Here is an 18,913-nt window from a genome sequence, read left to right as displayed (position 1 = left end):
CCCGCAACTCCCTATGCAACCTCAGATTCTTTTTAATCTGTCCTGTGTTCCTCACCCTGATGACATTGCTTCCCCTGTGTTCTCTCAAGTAGCTGCTTTTTCTTTCATAACTGAAGTTCCTATAGCTTGAATAGTTCCAGGGGAAAAATAAAAGCTCTCTGTCAGCATATTTATCAGGTTAACATTACATTTATAAATTAACCTATGCATAATTAATACCTTTTTATATTAAATCTACATAGCCAAAAATACCAAAAGAATTTTTTTTAAGTCTCCTTTGGTTCTGTCAGAGCATTTTAATTTTTTTCATATATGTTTTACATCTTTGTTGATTCAAAGGTATTTTCTTTTCCATCGCTGTCTTAAACAGGGTATACTTTTCAATATACTGACTGTGCCTATGTGCTCAGTCTCTCAGTCGTGTCCAGCCTTTTGCAACTTTTAATTTTATGTAACCATGGTGATCATATGGGGCTTATCTTTGGATACAATATGGTGAATTTTACTGCCACACTTTTAAGACTGAATAATACTTGTTTTCTTGGAATAATCCCACCTGGTCATAATGTATTGATCTTTGAAATGATAGAATGCCTTGACTTTTCCTCTTAGTGCATGCATTTTTGTTCACCTGTATCCATTATATAATTTAGCTCATTGGTTCTCGTCCTTTCATCATCAATTTTTTACTTGACATTTTCAGTCAATACTATTATTGTCTTATTTTTCTTAATTAATGCTTTTCATATTATTCCCTATATTTCTTCTGGTCCTATAAATTTACTTTAAGATTGCTCATTTTATTACCTTTTGGTAATAGTGGTTGCTATACTACAACACATTTTTATTTATTTTTTCTTAATGTATTTTTTCCTAGGAACACTGACTGGTTGGCCTAGTAATTTGAAGATGAGGTTGTTTCCAAAGGGAGAGAGCCCTTCTGAAAAAGAGAGTTTTCCATGAGGTAGTCACTATCTCTCGTTCTGTTGTGCACACCATAGTTGGGGGTCCCAGAATAATCCTGATGTTGCCCCACTATTCCTAGTCAGCACGAGCCTGGATGATGTTATTTTCTGCATTAGAAAAAAAAACACTGTGGCACCAATCCACAAAACTCAATGATAAGAAGACAGTTCAGTTCAGTTTAGTCACTCAGTCATGTCTGACTCTTTGCGACCCCCAATGGACTGCCACAGCCCAGGCCTCCATGTCCATCACCAACTCCCGAAGTCTACTCAAACACATGTCCACTGAGTTGATGATGCCATCCAACCATCTTATCCTCTGTTGTTCCCTTCTCCTCCCACCTTCAATCTTTCCCAGCATCAGGGTCTTTTCCAGTGAGTCAGTTTTCGCATCAGGTGGCCAAAGTATTGGAGTTTCAGCTTCAGCATCAGTCCTTCCAATGAACACCCAGGACTGATCTCCTTTAGGATGGACTGGTGGATCTCCTTGCTGTCCAAGGGACTCTCAAGAGTCTTCTCCAACACCACAGTTCAAAAGCATCGGTTCTTTGGCACTCAGCTTTCTTTATAATCCAACTCTCACATCCATACATGACTACTGGAAAAACTATAACCTTGACTAGACGGACCTTCATTGGCAAAGTAATGTCTCTGCTTTTTAATATGCTGTCTATGTTGGTCATAGCTTTTCTTCCAAGGAGCAAGCATCTTTTAATTTCATGGCTGCAGTCACCATGTGCAGTGATTTTGGAGCCCCCAAAATTGTCACTGTTTCCAATGTTTCCTCATCTATTTGCCATGAAGTGATAGGACCAGATGCCATGATCTTAGTTTTCTGAATGTTGAGTTGTAAGCCAACTTTTTCACTCTCCACTTTTACTTTCATCAAGAGGCTCTTTAGTTCTTCTTCACTTTCTGCCATAAGGGTGGTGTCATCAGCATATCTGAGGTTATTGATATTTCTCCCAGCAATCTTGATTCCAGCTTGTGTTTCTTCCAGTCCAGCATTTCTCATGATGTACTCTGCATATAAGTTAAATAAGCAGGGTGACAATATACAGCCTTGATGCATTCCTTTTCCAATTTGGAACCAGTATTTTGTTCCATATCCAGTTCTAACTGTTGCTTCTTGACCTGCATACAGATTTCTCAGGAGGCATGTCAGGTGGTCTGGTATTACCATCTCTTTAAGAATTTTCCACAGTTTGTTGTGATCCACACAGTCAAAAGGTTTGGTGTAGTCAATAAAGCAGTAGTAGATATTTTTCTGGAACTCTCTTGCTTTTCCAATCATCCCACTGATGTTGGTAATCTGATCTCCGGAGAGGAAGACAAGGACATACTTAAAACCTTTTTCCAACCACACATACACATATCCTTTGCCCTGTTCCACTCCTGGATGCTGTTTTAGCAGACACACTGTTACCCAACCACCTTGTATTCATCACCCTTGGTGTTTCTCATTTTCATGAGTTTAACAAACCATCAGCCTCCTTAGGCCTTCTGCATCATGTCAATAATGGAGACAGTGTGAGATTTTGAGGAATCAGAAATCTCAATGCACTTTTTCTACCAGTAATTTTTTAATCATTATACTGATCCAAAGCAATTCAAATATGAAAACTGATTTAGGAAATGTAATGAAACTCCTAGCACTTGCATTTAAGCACTAGTGCTATGTTTAAAGTAAAGGAGTGACTTAGTTTAGTATTTTACACGGTTTAAAAAGATAACAAGATCAGAACTATACAATTTCAGAGTCTCTAGCCACACTCCGTAAGAGCCATAGATAAGCTCATTTGGTCTCCAGATAGCCTTCAGATATCCCCTAATGGCTATCTTTCCTAAAAATTTAAGGAAAAAGTACTAAATTAGTTCATATTGCTACTATTGCCATCTACTAATATTCTCTGATGGAAGTACTTTTTCTCCCCAAATACAAGTATCCAGTTTGCAGGACTTCCCTGCCAGACCAGTGGTTAAGACTCTGAGCTTCTACTGTAGGAAATATAGGTCTGATCCCTGATCAGGAACCAAGATCCTACATGTCATGTGGTAGGCAAAAAAAAAAAAAAAAAATGTATCCAGTTTTCTTGGTGACTCAAGGGCTGTTAGAATATTATTCCTGACACACTTTATCTGTTTTCATAGTTGTTCTGCCCTCCCTAGAATGTTGCACATCTATTGCTTTCTAGAACCTATTTGACTAGGGAGTGCCTGCTTCCTTCCCCACACTATCAGTGAGGGAGCTTTAAAACTTATTTAATCTATAGTTTAAAAATCAGTTATAAATCATTTATAATTTATAAATATATATAAATTACATATATATAATTTATAAATATCAGTCTATATGTCCCCTCATTTAATTTCTATTTCTACAGCTACAGTTCATTTATAATTAGTCTAATATGGCTTATTGGAATCTGTGTTTTCTTATGAAGTACAATTGATAATGGGGTGTTTACTAACAAATATCAGCTGGGCCACATTCTGGATGACTTGAGTTCTGTTCTCGCACCTGAAATTGAAATATCCTGTCCTGGGATTCTCCCCACATACTGGGGATAAGGTGTGGGATGGTGTCCCCTTCCTTTAGTTCAGAGCAGATCTCTTAAGATAACGCTCTGCCCAAGAAAAGCAACCCTGTCATTCAAGTTGACCTCTTTCTCTCTTCCACCAGCAACAATTTCCAGGTCAAAAAGAAACACAAAAAATAACAGCACGTTAATATGAATTCACAGGTGAGTTTGGGCACTTCACTTGGAAGTCATGATGTGCCTGCCTCTGCTAGTTCCAGGTTTGTGTCCTCATTCTTCTCCCTTTCAGTGGTCATCATTCTTGCTTGCTGTAATATCTGGATATTTATATGATACTGGTGGTCTTCTGCGACCTTCCCCCACTATTCCTGCCTTCACCCCTACCAAGACCCTTATTTAATTGGTCTGCAACATGACCTGAGCATTGCAATTTTAAAAAACCCACCGACCAGATGATTCTAATATGTGTTCAGGGTGTCTAGTGCTTCACTAAGTTTTTCTTCCATTCTGCATCTAAACCCAGTTCTGGGACCAGATGTAGGTTCTTTCTCAGAGATCAGAACCAACTACATAAATAGTGGCATACTGTGCAAAATTAAAATACAGAACCCCTTTTTAAAAACTGTTAAGAATTTCAAGACTGTAGAAACAGAGTATGGAATCAAGCATGGTTTCCTTCTAGGCATGGGGCCCTGGTCACAGATCATTGATTGAGCTAGTCCTGCCTGAAGTCTAGTGGTAATACTTAAGAGGTTTCCCTCCTGTGGGTTGTATTTTTTCTTCATACTTCTCTGCTTCCCTACTCAGGCTCTTTTGTCTACTCATCTATTACTACCCACTCCAGTACTCTTGCCTTGAAAATCCCATGGACGGAGGAGCCTGGTAGGCTGCAGTCCATGGGGTCGCTAAGGGTCGGACACGACTGAGTGTCTTCATTTTCACTTTTCACTTTTCACTTTCATGCATTGGAGAAGGAAATGGCAACCCACTCCAGTGTTCCTGCCTGGAGAATCCCAGGGATGGGGGAGCCTGGTGGGCTGCCGTCTATGGGGTCACACAGAGTCGGACACGACTGAAGTGACTTAGCAGCAGCAGCAGCCCCCACATCCTACCTGATTTGGTTGGTAAAGGTGGTATTAAGAGCAATTTGAATGTGGTAGTGTCTTCTATCTCTTTCTTTGGATACCCACTTTCTTAAGTGTTATTGTCCTCTTTTTCTTATTTTGTTATTACTAGGAAATTTTAGGGATATTTTTAACATATAGCTTTTCCACATTTTTACCCAGAAGATATTTTTGCAATTTTGATTTTACTTTAATGTAACCTGTTACATTTAAGCAATGAAAGCATGCTTTTTGATATGAAAATTAACCAGGACAAAGAGAATGAGAAAATGATCCTACAGCTGTTCTTATATAAGCCACAGTTATTCTTAAAACAAGTCTCCCATTGTGTGCTAAAGAAATCTGAAGTATAAGGTAACTACTAGATACTTAACATGTATACAAAATTCTGTATGACTTTTGGGACTAATTTTCCTCTTGCCACACTTGCCCATTTCAATTATAACTCCCTCCCCTTCCCTGTACCTTCCAATAACTTAAGTAAGGGACAACATAGGATTCATGTCTGGAAAGAGATACAAGAATCATAGAAACAGAGTCCATAATAATCATGACATCCTTCAAGATGAAAGCAGTTTTGACTCTGGGGTCAGGCTTGGAACTGAATTTCAGGACCTAGCATTTCCTTTCCCTCAGAAAGATGGAGCTGTCAGCACCTCTGACAGGTCCCTGCATCTTAATACTCAGCTGACCTTGCGGCGTGCGGTGGATTTACAATACTCAGTGAGTGCGGAAGGAGCCAACACCACTGTGATATAGTGCTACGTCAATTAAAGTCGGAGAAGCCTGCTCATTCTGGATCTCAGGAAGACTTATCTTCTAGATTGGAGCTGAAGTTTATATGACATGCAGATGTAAAATCTCTGGGAATTCAGCTGCCAGAGGCTCAGCAAGAACACACTGAAAAGGAAAATAAAGGCCTGCTAATGTATAATAGTGAGCCTAACAGGTTAATGTGATTCTGGTAGATGTAGGGCAATCCCCTTGCTGATATGATTGCTGAAACAGTTCTTTTCTATCTTTTTAAGCATGTTCTTTAAATTCTTCAAAGTCAAGCTCAAGTGCAGTGCTTAAGTAAAGTTTTTCCTAATGGAATCTAACACTATTTTTTCTTCTGAACTCTTCTCCCTATTGTTGATTCTGCTGCTGTGTGTGTATATATATATATATACACACACACGCATATATATATATATAAAATATATATATATACACATACATACACATATATATAATATATATATACATACATACACATACATGTATTCTATCCTGTTAAATCACTCATTTTTGTATGTTAAAAATAAATATAAAAGGTATATGAATGGTTTAATACATGCAAAGTTTACATGATGCAAAGAGCTGACTCATTGGAAAAGACCGTGATGCTGGGAAAGACTGAAGGCAGGAGGAGAAGAGGATGACAGAAGATTAGATGGCTGGATGGCATCACGAACTCGACATGAGTTTGAGCAGGCTCCAGGAAATGGTAAAGAGACTGAACAACAACAAATATATGCACTCTTTGTCATACCAACTAGAATGCTTAATCCCATGGGCAAAATCATTGTACAAGCCCTATATAGTCATTTTGTTCCTAATTATGCTGAATGCAATGCTGTGACCCTATCATTCAACATAAAAGTGGCTGTTGTTGGATATATGAAAAGTAGAACAGTTTGTCAATTCTGAATAAAGAATTATTTTAAGTAAATATACCTCTCATGAATTTAGAATAAACTTAGTGAAGCTAACTTTTCTTAACCAGATTTAACCTCTACTTTATACCTGTTTAACTATACAAAAAGGTAAAGAGTAGGGCTTCCCTAGTATCTCAGTTGGTAAAGAATCTGCCTGCAATGCAGGAGACCTGGGTTCGATCCCTGGGGTGGTAAAATCCCCTGCAGAAGGAAATGGAAACCCACTCCAGTACTCTTGCCTGGAGAATTCCATAGACAGAGGAGCCTGGCGGGCTACAGTCCACGGGATTGGAAAGAGTCAAACACAACTGTGCGACTTTCACTTTCTCTTTCACAAAAAGTAGGAAAGGAGTAAAGAAAAATTAGAAACACAGTAAAGCATGACATTGTGAGAGATAAATGGAAACATCTCCTTCATTTCCCATGCCAATAATTTGAACCAAGTCTCAGAGGTTAATTTTTTTTTCTACTTATATGGTAGACATATGTTTTAAATGTCCATCCAAACACAGTTCCCTAGGAAAATTTTTTCTTATAAGAAACAAGGCAGATCTTTGGATAGAAATTTAATATGAAGTAACAAACCAGTCAATACCTTTACCAAATACTATAGATCCACCTTGTGGTAAAAGTGTGTTTCCCAGGGCAAACGTAAAGAGATAATGAATTCTTTTTCCTAACTTTAGCACAATGGCAAATATAGTCCCTTGAATTCTAGTTTTTATAAGAGAAAATACACCAAATATTTTCTAAATTTGAATTCTTTAAAAATATCATATTTAATAAAGAAGAAATAACATATTCAGTTACCAGGAATTTATTAGGAAATGGGATGATTGGATAGTTTTAACAAATACAAGAAAGGTATCTTTAAAAATATGTCTTTTAAGAGATTTCTGTATATTAATTTTGAGTCCTGCAACTTCACTGAATTCACTGATGCACTCTAGCAGTTTTCTGATAGTATCTTTAAGGTTTTCTATATATATTATCATGTTATTTGCAAACAGTAACCATTTCACTTCTTCCTTTCCAATTTGTACATCTTTTATTCTTTTTTTCCTCTCTGATGATTATGACTAGGGCTTCTAAAATTATGTTGAATAAAACTCCTGGCTTACTCCTGAGCCTAGAGGAAATGCTTTCAGCTTTTCACCATTGAGTATGATATTAGCTGTGAATTTGTCACATTTGGGCTTTATTATGTTGAAGTTTAGTTCCACCATGCCTACTTTCTGGACAATTTTTATTAGAAATAAATGTTGAATTTTATCAAAAGCTTTTGCTGTATCTATGGAAATGATCATACAGTTTTATTTTTAAATTAGTTAGCATGATATGTCACATTGATTGATTTGAGAATATTGAAAAATCCTTACACTGTTGGAATAAATTACACTTGATCATATTTTATGATCCTTTTAATGTATTGCTGGATTCGGTTTGCTAGTATTGCTAGTATTTGGTGGAGAAAAATACATTGTTGGTGGGGATATAAACTGTTGCAGCCACTGTAGAAAACAGTATGAAGTTTTCTTAAAAAAATGACAAATAGAACTACTATTAGACCTGCCTTATGATCGAGCAATCCCACTGCTGGGCATACACACTGAGGAAACCAGAAGGGAAAGAGACACGTGTACCCCAATGTTCATCACAGCACTGTTTATAATAGCCAGGACATGGAAGCAACCTAGATGTCCATCAGCAGATGAATGGATAAGAAAGCTGTGGTACATATACATAATGGAGTATTATTCAGCCATTAAAAAGAATACATTTGAATCAGTTCTAATGAGGTGGATGAAACTGGAGCCTATTATACAGAGTGAAGTAAGCCAGAAAGAAAAACACCAATACAGTATACTAACGCATATATATGGAATTTAGAAAGATGGTAACAATAACCCTGTGTACGAGACAGCAAAAGAGACACTGATGTATAGAACAGTCTTATGGACTCTGTGAGAGAGGGAGAGGGTGGGAAGATTTGAGAGAATGGCATTGAAACATGTAAAATATCATGTATGAAACGAGTTGCCAGTCCAGGTTTGATGCACGATACTGGATGCTTGGGGCTGGTGCACTGGGACGACCCAGAGGGATGGAATGGGGAGGGAGGAGGGAGGAGGGTTCAGGATGGGGAACACATGTATACCTGTGGCGGATTCATTTTGATATTTGGCAAAACTAATACAGTTATGTAAAGTTTAAAAATAAAATAAAATTAAAAAAAAAAAAAGAAAGAAAAACAAACAAGCAAAAAAAAAAAAAAAAAAAAGAACTACCATATGAGCCAACAACTCCATTTTGGGATATATATCCAAAAGAACAAAAGCACTAACTGGAAAAGATACATACATCCCAATGTTCATACAGCATTATTTACAATTGCTAGGACATGGAAACAACCTACGCACCCATCAACAAATGAATGGGTAAGGAAGATGTGACATATATATAATGGAACACTGCTCAGCCATAAAAAGGAAAAACTCCTGCCATCTGCAGCAACATGGATGGACTAGGAGAGCATTTTCCTAAGTGAAATAGGTCAAATGGGAAAAGACGAATACTGTATGTTATCACTCATATTGGAAGCTAAAAAATAAAACAAACTAATGAATATAACAAAAAAAGAAGCAGACTTACAGATATAAAGACAAACTAGTGGTTACCAGTGGGGAGGGGGAGGGGCACTATAGGGGTGGGGAAGTGGGCCATGCAAACTCCTGGGTATAAGACAGGCTCAAGTATGTAATTTACAACATGGGAATACAGTTACTCATGTGTCAGATCAGATCAGATCAGATGAGTCGCTCAGTCGTGTCTGACTCTTTGCGATCCTGTGAATCACAGCACGCCAGGTCTCCCTGTCCATCACCAGCTCCCGGATTTCACTCAGACTCACATCCATCGAGTCAGTGATGCCATCCAGCCATCTCATCCTCTGTCATCCCCTTCTCCTCCTGCCCACAATCCCTCCCAGCATCAGAGTCTTTTCCAATGAGTCAACTCTTCACATGAGGTGGCCAAAGTACTGGAGTTTCAGCTTTAGCATCATTCCTTCCAAAGAAATCCCAGGGCTGATCTCCTTCAGAATGGACTGGTTGGATCTCCTTGCAGTCCAAGGGACTCTCAAGAGTCTTCTCCAACACCACAGTTCAAAAATCTCAATTCTTCGGTGCTCAGCCTTCTTCACAGTCCAACTCCCACATCCATACATGACCACAGGAAAAACCATAGCCTTGACTAGACCGACCTTTGTTGACAAAGTAATGTCTCTGCTTTCGAATATGCTATCTAGGTTGGTCATAACTTTCCTTCCAAGGAGTAAGCGCCTTTTAATTTCATGGCTGCAGTCACCATCTACAGTGATTTTGGAGCCCAGAAAAATAAAGTCTGACACTGTTTCCACTGTTTCCCCATCTATTTCCCATGAAGTGGTGGGACCAGATGCCATGATCTTTGTTTCTGAATGTTGACCTTTAAGCCAACTTTTTCACTTTCCACTTTCACTTTCATCAAGAGGCTTTTGAGTTCCTCTTCACTTTCTGCCATAAGGGTGGTGTCATCTGCATATCTGAGGTTATTGATATTTCTCCCAGCAATCTTGATTCCAACTTGTGTTTCTTCCAGTCCAGCGTTTCTCATGATGTACTCTGCATATAAGTTAAATAAGCAGGGTGACAATATACAGCCTTGACGAACTCCTTTTCCTATTTGCAACCAGTCTGTTGTTCCATGTCCAGTTCTAACTGTTGCTTCCTGACCTGCATACAAATTTCTCAAGAGGCAGATCAGGTGGTCTGGTATTCCCATCTCTTTCAGGATTTTCCACAGTTTATTGTGATCCACACAGTCAAAGGCTTTGGCATAGTCAATAAAGCAGAAATAGATGTTTTTCTGGAACTCCCTTCCTTTTTCCATGATCCAGCAGATGCTGGCAATTTGATCTCTGGTTCCTCTGCCTTTTCTAAAACCAGCTTGAACATCAGGAAGTTCATGGTTCACGTATTGCTGAAGCCTGGCTTGGGGAATTTTGAGCATTACTTTACTAGTGTGTGAGATGAGTGCAATTGTGCGGTAGTTTGAGCATTCTTTGGCATTGCCTTTCTTTGGGATTGGAATGAAAACTGACCTTTTCCAGTCCTGTGGACCCTGCTGAGTTTTCCAAATTTGCTGGCATATTGAGTGCAGCACTTTCACAGCATCATCTTTTAGGATTTGGTATAGCTCAACTGGAATTCCATCACCTCCACTAGCTTTGTTCGTAGTGATGCTTTCTAAGGCCCACTTGACCTCACATTTCAGGATGTCTGGCTCTAGGTCAGTGGTCACACCATCGTGATTATCTGGGTCATGTAGGTCTTTTTTGTAGTTCTGTGTATTCTTGCCACCTCTTCTTAATATCTTCTGCTTCTGTTAGGTCCATACTGTTTCTGTCCTTTATTGAGCTCATCTTTGCATGAAATGTTCCTTTGGTATCTCTGATTTTCTTGAAGAGATCCCTAGTCTTTCCCATTCTGTTGTTTTCCTCTATTTCTTTGCATTGATCACTGAGGAAGGCTTTCTTATCTTTTCCTACTATTCTTTGGAACTCTGCATTCAGATGTTTATATCTTTCCTTTTCTCCTTTGCTTTTCACTTCTCTTCTTTTCACAGCTATTTGTAAGGCCTCCCCAGACAGCCATTTTGCTTTTTTGCATTTCTTTTCTATGGGAATGGTCTTGATCCCTGTCTCCTGTACAATGTCACGAACCTCATTCCATAGTTCATCAGGCACTCTATCTATCAGATCTAGGTCCTTAAATCTATTTCTCACTTCCACTGTATAATCATAAGGGATTTGATTTAGGTCATACCTGAATGATCTAGTGGTTTTCCCTACTTTCTTCAATTTAAGTCTGAATTTGGCAATAAGGAGTTCATGGTCTGAGCCACAGTCAGCTCCTGGTCTTGTTTTTGCTGACTGTATACAGCTTCTCCATCTTTGGCTGCAAAGAATATAATCAATCTGATTTTGGTGTTGACCATCTGGTGATGTCCATGTGTAGAGTCTTCCTTTGTGTTGTTGGAAGAGGGTGTTTGTTATGACCAGTGCATTTTCTTGGCAAAACTCTATTAGTCTTTGCTCTGCTTCATTCCGTATTCCAAGGCCAAATTTGCCTGTTATTTCAGGTGTTTCTTGACTTCCTACTTTTGCATTCCAGTCCCCTATAATGAAAAGGACATCTTTTTTGGGTGTTAGTTCTAAAAGGTCTTGTAGGTCTTCATAGAACCATTCAACTTCAGCTTCTTCAGCGTTACTGGTTGGGGCATAGACTTGGATTACTGTGATATTGAATGGTTTGCCTTGGAAACGAATAGAGATCATTCTGTCGTTTTTGAGATTGCATCCCAGTACTGCATTTCAGACTCTTTTGTTGACCATGATGGCCACTCCATTTCTTCTGAGGGATTCCTGCCTGCAGTAGTAGATATAATGGTTATCTGAGTTAAATTCACCATAAGTATAAATTGAAAATAACCATTAAAATTGTATAAAACTTAAAACAATAAAATTAAACTTCTTCAGGAAAACAGTCTTTTGATGAGAAAATTAACAAATTATTTGAAAAGGAAAAAAGCAAAGAAAGGAAGAAAAATATAATGTGAAGTAATTCATGTTCATATAATTCACAAATGCAAGTTGTGGATATCAAAGTATTTTACATACACATAAAACAGGAGAAGGAAGAAAGTAAGAAATTCACATTGAGTATAAGCAGAAGATATTAAGAAGAGGTGACAGGAATACACAGAAGAACTACACAAAAAGATCTTCACAACCAAGATAATCACGATGGTGTGATCACTCACCTAGAGTCAGACATCCTGGAATGTGAAGTCAAGTGGGCCTTAGAAAGCATTACTATGAACAAAGCTAGTGGACGTTATGGAATTCCAGTTGAGTTATTTCAAATCCTGAAAGATGATGCTGTGAAAGTGTTGTACTCAATATGCCAACAAATTTGGAAAACTCAGTAGTGGCCACAGGACTGCAGAAGGTGTTTTCATTCCAATCCCAAAGAAAGGCAATGCCAAAGAATGCTCAAACTACCACACAATTGCACTCATCTCACACGCCAGTAAAGTAATGCTCAAAATTCTCCAAGCCAGGCTTCAGCAATACGTGAACCATGAACTTCCTGATGTTCAAGCTGGTTTTAGAAAAGGCAGAGGAACCAGAGATTAAATTGCCAACATCTGCTGGATCATGGAAAAAGGAAGGGAGTTCCAGAAAAACATCTATTTCTGCTTTATTGACTATGCCAAAGCCTTTGACTGTATGGATCACAATAAACTGTGGAAAATTCTGAAAGAGATGGGAATACCACACCACCTGACCTGCCTCTTGAGAAACCTATATGCAGGTCAGAAAGAAACACCTAGAACTGGACAGGGAACAACAGACTGGTTGCAAATAGGAAAAGGAGTACGTCAAGGCCTTATATTGTCACCCTGCTTATTTAACTTATATGCAGAGTACATCATGAGAAATGCTGGGCTGGAAGAAGCACAAGCTGGAATCAAGATTGCTGGGGAAAATATCAATAACCTCAGATATGCAGATGACACCACCCTTATGGCAGAAAGTGAAGAGGAACTAAAAAGCCTCTTGATGAAAGTGAAAGAGGAGAGTGAAAAAGTTGGCTTAAAACTCAACATTCAGAAAACGAAGATCATGGCATCTGGTCCCATCACTTCATGGGAAATAGATGGGGAAACAGTGTCAGACTTTATGTTTTTCGGCTCCAAAATCACTGCAGATGGTGACTGCATCCATGAAATTAAAAGACGCTTACTCCTTGGAAGAAAAGTTATGACCAACCTAGATAGCATATTCAAAAGCAGAGACATTACTTTGCCAACAAAGGTTCATCTAGTCAAGGCTATGGTTTTTCCTGTGGTCATGTATGGATGTGCGAGTTGGACTGTGAAGAAGGCTGAGCGCTGAAGAATTGATGCTTTTGAACTGCGGTGTTGGAGAAGACTCTTGAGAGTCCCCTGGACTGCAAGGAGATCCAACCAGTCCATTCTGAAGGAGATCAGCCCTGGGATATCTTTGGAAGGAATGATGCTAAAGCTGAAACTCCAGTACTTTGGCCACCTCATGAGAAGAGTTGACTCATTGGAAAAGATTCTGATGCTGGGAGGGATTGGGGGCAGGTGGAGAAGGGGATGACAGAGGATGAGATGGCTGGATCGCATCACTGACTCGATGGACCTGAGTTTGAGTGAACTCCGGGAGTTGGTGATGGACAGGGAGGCCCGGTGTGCTGCGATTCATGGGGTCGCAAAGAGTCGGACATGACTGAGCAACTGAACTGAACTGATTTCCAATGAAAAAGGAAAGTTATTATAATTTAGATTGAATTTTCATAATCATTTCTTTACACCAAAATATGAATGCCTGTAAGTGAGACAACTTCTTAATAGTGATTAAGTTAACTCTGGACATTAGAAAAAGTCATGAAAACAGTATTTAATCTATTTTAAATATTTTCTAGGATATTATAAATTAATACAGCAGGACATGCTAAAATTAAACATTTACAGTCTAGAATTATTTTCTTAAATATATAACTCATTTTAAAATGTCAACTAAAATATTATTATGCAGATTTAAAGTCATTTACCAAAAATTACTTTTTTATTAGCATTTTACGCACTTTGGGTACTATACTGTTTTGGTGTATTTCTGACCTTTTATGTTGAGTTCATAGTATAAATCCTAAGCTAAAAAGTCTTTACAGATACTCAAAATGCATGTTATACACACCATTTTGGGAATCAACAAGTAATTGTACTTTTTAAAAAATGACTTCAATAACTCATTCCAAAGAGATCGCTTCATTCTAATAATAGTGAATTTTAGAAAATATGTGCTGCATTTGTTCTGAATTAAAATGTTCTTCTGGTGTTTACTTATTCTTTCTTACTGTTTTCCCTAAGGATACTTATACAGTAATGTGTTGACTTACACTAGTTTACCAGAAGGAGGAAAAAAATGGGTAAAAATATACAGTATATTTTACGACCAAAACCTCCAAGATTCTTTCAAATACTGCTGCAGGGAGGCATAACCATTTTTCTTTTTGTGGTAAAATGGAAGCATGTGCTGTTTTCCTTCACACAGAACAAAATATCCATGGTCCTTTTTTCTTTCTTTAATACATTTCTACTGATTTCCAAAAAATTTTCCACCACTACTCATGAACACACGAAGCGGTTCTAGGGTTGTGCTAAGATTAACCCATTATTTCATTCTCTGTTTGCTGAGATTAGTGTTGATTATTTAATTTAGAATGTTACTTTAAAAATATGTACAGCAAAGTTGCTTTCACCACCATACCAGGGATATAAATAAACATGGTAAAAACTGGAAGCAACCTATGTGTCCACTGATGGATGAATAAACAAACAGATGAGGTGTATATATACATACAGGTGTGTGTGTATATATACATATACATATACATATATATATATATAATGTAATATTAAGTCATAAAGAAGAAGGCAATCAGGACACATGCTATACCACAAATGAACCTTGCAGATATGTATTTATATAAAATAAGTCAATTACAATAAAAATTTCTTTGAAGGACATAAAGTAGTCAAATTCAGAAACAAAAAATAGAATGATAGTTGCCAGGGGCTGGAGGGAGGGGGATAAGGAGTTACTGTTCCGTATGTAGTTTCAATTTTAGAAGATGAAAAGATTCTGTGGATGGAAGGTGGAGACAGCAGCATAACAGTGTTAATGTAGCAATGCCACTGGAATGCACACTTACCAATGGCTAAGCTGAAAAGTTTTATGTGATGTATATTTTAAAACAATTTCTAAAAAAAAAAAATGTTAAGTGCTCTGAAAATAAATGAGTATGCTGACCTCGTGAGTTGTATAGTTGGATTTAAAATCGATCTTTGGAGTCAGAGTTATGTTTGAACTTTTTACCACAGAATGACTGTATGTTCTTAGCCTTGATGGTCTTCAATAGCAAGGGAATACATATATATTTATTATTGTGCTGCCCTGCTACATAAATGAGAAAACATCCAGCCATTTCTCTCACAGGGTAATCTACAAGGCAAATTGTAATATGAACTATTAGGTGATGACGAGACTATATTTGCTTTATGCAGACTACTCTTTCATTGATTCAAACTGGATCATATACTTTCAGCCAAAATGAACAACTGTAGCTGGAGCACAGATGCTGATTTAAGAAGTGTGTACTTTGTATTCCTAACAATAGACAATAAACATAGGAATTAAGTAAGAAATCTGTGCTAAAGAACTGATGGCAAAAAAAGGAAGCCACAAAATTCTTGAACTAAAACTGGACAAAATCAATGCCAGATTTGCTCAGGGAAACTTGGATTTTATGCCTTCACACACACACACACATACACTTTATTACTAAAAATTTATTTGCAAATAATATATCAAATAAGGGGTTTATACACAAACTACACAAAAGACACATACAACTCAACATCCAAAAAAAAAAAAAAAAACAGATAAAAATGGGAAGAGGATCTGAATAGAAATTCTTTCAAAGAAGACACAGAGATGGCTAAGAAAAACATGAAAAGATGTTCAGCATCATTGCAGGCAGATTCTTTACCATTTGTGCCACCAGGGAAGCCCAATAATACAGGTGTGGTAGCCTATCCCTTCTCTAGGGGATCTTCCTGACCCAGGAATCGAACTGGGGTCTCCTGCATTGCAGGCAGATTTTTACTAGCTTACCAGGGAAGCCTGATTAAAGTCACTCAGTCATGTCCAACTCTTTGTGACCCCATGGACTGTAGCCTGCCAGGCTCCTCTGTCCATGGGATTCTCCAGGGATGAATACTGGAGTGGGTAGCCTTTCCCTTCTCCAGGGGATCTTCCCAAAACAGTGATTGAACCCAGGTCTCTTGCATTGCAGGTGGATTCTTTACCACCTGAGCCACCAGGAAAGCCCAAGAATACTGAAGTGAGTGGCCTGTTCCTTTCTTCAGAGGATCTTCCTGACCTAGGAATTGAACTGGGGTCTCCTGCATTGCAGGCAGACTCTTTACTAGCTGAGCTATCAGGGAAGTGCAAGTCAAAATTACAATGAGGTATCACCTCACACCAGTGAGAATGGTTATTACAAAAAGTCTACAAACAACAAGTGTTGGGGGATGCGGACAAAAGAGAACTTTCATACACTATTGCTAGTAATGTAAATAGATGCAGCCTCTGTGGAAAATAGTACGGAGACGCTTCAAAAATTTATAAATATAACTATTATTATATCCAGCACTTCCACTCCTTAGCATTTATCCAAAGAAAACAAAAGTACTTATTAGAAAAGATACACATATCTCCATGTTCACTGTGACATTATCTACAATAGCCAAGACATGGAAGCAATTTACGTGCTCATCAAGAGATGAATAGATAAAGAAGATGTGACATACATATTCAGTGGAATATTACTCAGACATAAGAAGGAATCAATCTTGCCATTTGTGACATGAATGAACTATAGGGTATTATACTAAATGAAATAAGTCTGACAGAAAAAGACAAATACTGTATGATTTCACTTATACATGCAATATAAAAAATAAATGAACAGAAACAGAGTTAAAGACACAGTAAACAGTTGGCTGGCGGAGAGGGAAGGAAAGAAATAGGTGAGACAGATGAAGAGGTACAAACTTCCAGTTTCAAAATAAATGAGTCACAGGTATGAAATATACAGGGGAAAATATAGTCAATAATTGTAACATCTTTGTATGCTGACAGAGGGTAACTAGACTTATCCTGGTAATCATTTTGAAATGGATGGAAATATTGTATCACTATGATGTGTGACAAGAACTAATGTGCTATATGGGTCAATTTTATTTCAAAAAGAAAGAAATGCAAAGAAAAATAGATGATATTTGTGGTCACCAGAGGGAAGGAAAATTGGATGAAAGCAATGGAAAGGTACAAACTTCCAGTTATAAGAAAAATAAATATTAGGGATGTATGCAATAATATGATAAATACAATCAATACTGCATCATATTATATATGAAAATTATTGAGTGAATCCTAAAATTTTTCATTACAAAATAAATAACTTTTTGTATTTCTTCAGTTTTGTATCTATATGAGTTGTTGGTTATTTAACAAATTTTTTGTGGTAAAAATTTCATGGTGTATATAAATCAAAACATTATGCTGTACAGCTTAAATTTATACAGTACTATATATCAATTGTAGCTCGATAAAACTGGAAAAAATTACAATAAAAATTTTAAAAATTAAAACTTTTATAATTAAAAATTTTTATAACAGAGAAAAATAAAGCCATCATTATCATAAGTCATGAATGCTTTACGTTGGAAAAAATATAAATCATGGCATCTTAGAAATATGATCAGGCATATTAGATTATAAGATGAACAATATGAAGTAAAGCTGAAAATCTGCACAACTTGCCCTTTACAAAAATTTGCCTATTCTGACAGGGCATATTAATTTATGCTAATTTAATTGTGATCCATGCAAAGTACAGAAGAGTTAGGTGAATCACCATATTTTCTTTTGTTTTGTTGGTAAAAGAGCTCTCCCAAGTCAACAGAAATACTATATTTATCTTCTCTAGCTAATAGATTATTTTGTTTTTAAAATCAAGATTCTGTATATTTTAATTACACATAGAATAATTATGATTTAATAAAAAGAAAAAAGATCTTTTAAATAAGTAGCAGGTAATATTAACTGCTGCCAGGTACCCAGTTAAATGATGCTGAAGCTGAAACTTGAATACTTTGGCCACCTGATGCAAAGAGCTGACTCATTAGAAAAGACCCTAATGTTGGGAAAGATTGAAGGCAGGAGGAGAAGGGGAAAACAGAAGACGAGATGGTTGGATGGCATCACCGACTCAATTGAAATGATTTTGAGCAAGCTCTGGAAGATGGTGAAGGATAGGAAAGCCTGGATTGCTGCAGTCCAGTTCGGTTCATTCACTCAGTCATGTCCAACTCTGCGACCCCATGGACTGCAGCATGCCACTGCAGTCTGTCCATCACCAACTCCCGAAACTTGCTCAAACTCATGTCCATCGAGTTGGTGATGCCATCTAAACATCTCATCCTCTGTCATCCCCTTCTCCTCCCACCTTCAATATTTCCCAGCATCAGGGTCTTTTCCAATGAGTCAGTTTTTCACATCAGGTGGCCAAAGTATTAGAGATTCAGCGTCAGCATCAGTCCTTCCAATGAATATTCAGGATTGATTTCCTTTAGGATTGGCTGGTTTGATCTCCATGCAGTCCAGGGAACTTTCAAGAATCTTCTCCAACACCACAGTTCAAAAGCATCAATTCTTCGCTGCTCAGCTTTCTTTATAGTCCAACTCTCACATCCATACATGACTACTGGAAAAACCATAGCTTTTACTAGACAGACTTTTGTTGGCAAAGTAATACCTCTGCTTTTTAATATTCTGTGTAGGTTGGTCATAGCTTTTCTTCCAAGGAGAAAGCATCTTTTAATTTCAC

General features: G+C 37.6%; 1 protein-coding gene across 4 annotated transcripts in view; it reads right to left on the bottom strand.

The window, feature by feature from the left end:
- The window catches only part of LOC112586936 (protein FAM170A), a 466,031-nt gene that overhangs the window by 75,485 nt on the left and 371,633 nt on the right, over positions 1–18,913 (bottom strand). The gene's annotated exons all lie outside the window — the stretch shown is intronic.

Source organism: Bubalus bubalis, chromosome 9, assembly GCF_019923935.1.
Source record: "Bubalus bubalis isolate 160015118507 breed Murrah chromosome 9, NDDB_SH_1, whole genome shotgun sequence".
Lineage (NCBI taxonomy): Eukaryota > Metazoa > Chordata > Mammalia > Artiodactyla > Bovidae > Bubalus > Bubalus bubalis.
The sequence above is the reverse complement of the archived record's forward strand: the minus strand, read 5'-3'. Positions and strand labels throughout refer to the sequence as shown.